We start from the raw sequence: 2756 nt of genomic DNA, 5'->3' as shown, positions 1-2756 counted from the left end.
GAAGACAAGAGATGGGAGAGTGGAGGAACAGAGGTCACAAGTTGGGGAGAGTCGGAGAGATGAGTAGCAAATCAGGATTCCACTTCTTGACTCAGCGAATCAACCATAGTCAGCATGTCACGTCGGCGAAAACTGATTGTAAGATCATTAAAGGAGTAGATTTGTACTGGTTTTAGAAGATGGATGGGTCGTTGTACCGGTTAAATCAGGAGCAATAATTGAGGGAGACAAAATAAACTTTCTAAAGCGTGAAACTAGGCCCATGAGAACTAAACCTAACCACGCGGTCCAGAAAAGATTCCGCGACACGGGCAGTCCAGACCGTTGTTAGATCTGGCTGACTACCCAACCACTATCGGACGGCGACAACTCCACTCGTCGCTTATACAACCTTGACAACGATCCTCACATAAAATCAGTTCTACTCTCATTGTCTCACACAATTTCCCCCCAAAAGAGAAAATTCTCGCGTTCTGAAGTTAACGGCCCCAAATGCTACCAAAACCCCTACCCCCAATTATTACCTCCAGCAACCATGCCCTCCCGTTTCTCCGGTGAAATGCAGGGCACCAGACGGCCCCCGATATGCGGCACAAACCGCAATAAGATTCCCCAACCCGGAGACCCCCGAAAACGAAACGAGTGCAAGACGCCACGCACGACCCCCGCGCAGAGCCAAAAGCCAAGAAAAACACGGCAAAATCCGTGGTGGTAGTAGTAACATTCTCGGCTCCCCGCGCGCGCGTAGAGCCCAATCTCGTGGTCGTGGACCGCGGACGCGCGCGCGCGCGCGGCTAAAATACGTCGGTTTCCGCGTCCTACTACCCACACGTCCAAATCCCATTCCTTTTTCTTCATCTTTCTTTTTCTCCTCTTCTTCTTCTTCTCCTTCTCATCCTGTGACGACGGCGACGAAGCTACCTGCCGCTGGTGATGCTGTGTGATGCTGTGGCTGCTTCATTAATTGGGGAAAGTCTGGTGGCCACACAGGTTATCACACACGGGTGAAGGCTGAAGTGAACAAGCGTCGTGTGTCTCGGTACAGTTCTATTTCTATCCTTCTCTCTCTTTTCATTAATTAGTTGGGTTAGTATAGTGGATAAGGCTCTGTCATATTTATGCCGTGTTGGATTGTCTTGCATGCATGTGAGCATAATCAATTAAGTTTCGTTCGAGCCAATCACCTGTACGTACAGCGTCTGATAAACACCCTGGTTATTAGAGCTAGTGGGTGAGAAAAGGTTGCATCTTGCATGATTTGTGGATGGAATCTCCTTATGTTTTTGTACTAACAAAAACAGTCTCGAATGTTCTTATATCCTTATATAAGCACACAGGGTAAAAAAAAGAATCATGATCCATCCATATTAATTAGATGAACTGTTGACTCTGAAACGAATTGAAGAGTAATCATTGACTATAATGTAGTTACCCCCCCACCCTTCTTTTATTTTCTTTTTTTTTTTGCAGAAATACAAATTGAAGAGTGATCAATGACTATAATGTAGTTTGACACCCCCCCTCTTTTTTTATTTTCTTTTTTTTGCAGAAATACAAAGAGATAATGGAATTGGAAGTAGCTAGAAAAATTGTGGCATGACAAAAATCAAACAAGGGGTAGGTGCGAAATTAAAGAGATTATCGCCTTCCGAGTGCCAGAAATGTTGGAGAAGAAGTTAGATACGATCTACATAGCCTGTATATAAAGGCACAATGATAAAGACATTATGAATTAATTAACTGGGGGAAAAAGGATAGCTATGCATTAATATGCATATCTAATTGGCAGCATATAGCTCAATTGCCCAACGTGGGGCACTGATCTGCTGCAAATTACTATTATATATCCCTCTGACTCTAGGGATTGCATTGTCACACATGGGGGCAAGGATGCAACTGTTTGAACTATTCAATCAGAGAGCCATCACGGATCGTCTTATATATTCAGGAACACCCGCATGTGTTCTTGGCTCAGAGCACGCATGCATGCATACATGCATGAATGCTGCAAATAGATGTACATCGATTGTGATTCAGCAGGGCATGCTGTTCATGTGCCGGAGGCTTGTCGGTCTAGTACATAATAATGTGAAGATGTAAATGATACATGATCCGGGAAATATATGTATGTGTTGCAGAGCTGCAAGAAACAAGTAATGGTTGACATTTTCTGCTACGTTAATTTGGATTCTGTGAAATTTGTTTGGGGGTGCCAATTTGCCCTGGGGTGGGGGGTATGGAGCTTTTCTGGCCAAGAATTTCTCCCAAGTAAATTTGCATTATTTTATTTTATATAACAGATCTGCTCGAAATGATTGACAATTGAGCTTATCTAGTCAACCATTTTCCATGTCACGGGGTGAAGCATGGTCAGATTGTCATCGATTTGACTGAGCATATAGAACTAATATTAAGGTCACGTTCTTCTTGGCTTACGGATATAGATTATCGTGTCTCCCATGTTTCTAAATGGTATAATTTCTCCGAAAACCATTTTTATAAATATTTTTGAGAGACATTTTAAGATCAACATTTAACTTTCTAATTAATATATATTTAATTCATCCGTTTGCGCTCTTGAATACTTATCACACACTTAGTTTCAACTATCATCCATCATCTATAACAAATTGGACCTAATTAAGAGTATGAACAAGGACGACTTGTGTTGTGTTATTTGAAGAGTGCACATAACAACATGCTATGGACAATTTTCAAGTTTATAGAAGATGGTGTATAGTCTTCAGGTGATGGAA

General features: G+C 42.2%; 1 long non-coding RNA gene across 1 annotated transcript; it reads left to right on the top strand.

Moving 5' to 3' along the window:
* The first annotated feature begins 760 nt into the window (after positions 1-760).
* Positions 761-2191, top strand: LOC107281439 (uncharacterized). Its single transcript, XR_001546950.3, has 2 exons — positions 761-1039; positions 1550-2191. It is a non-coding gene; the product is annotated as an uncharacterized lncRNA (long non-coding RNA).
* Positions 2192-2756: the final 565 nt, after the last annotated feature.

This window comes from Oryza sativa, chromosome 1 (assembly GCF_034140825.1).
Source record: "Oryza sativa Japonica Group chromosome 1, ASM3414082v1".
Taxonomy (NCBI): Eukaryota; Viridiplantae; Streptophyta; class Magnoliopsida; order Poales; family Poaceae; genus Oryza; species Oryza sativa.
This window is presented reverse-complemented; position numbering and strand designations above follow the sequence as displayed.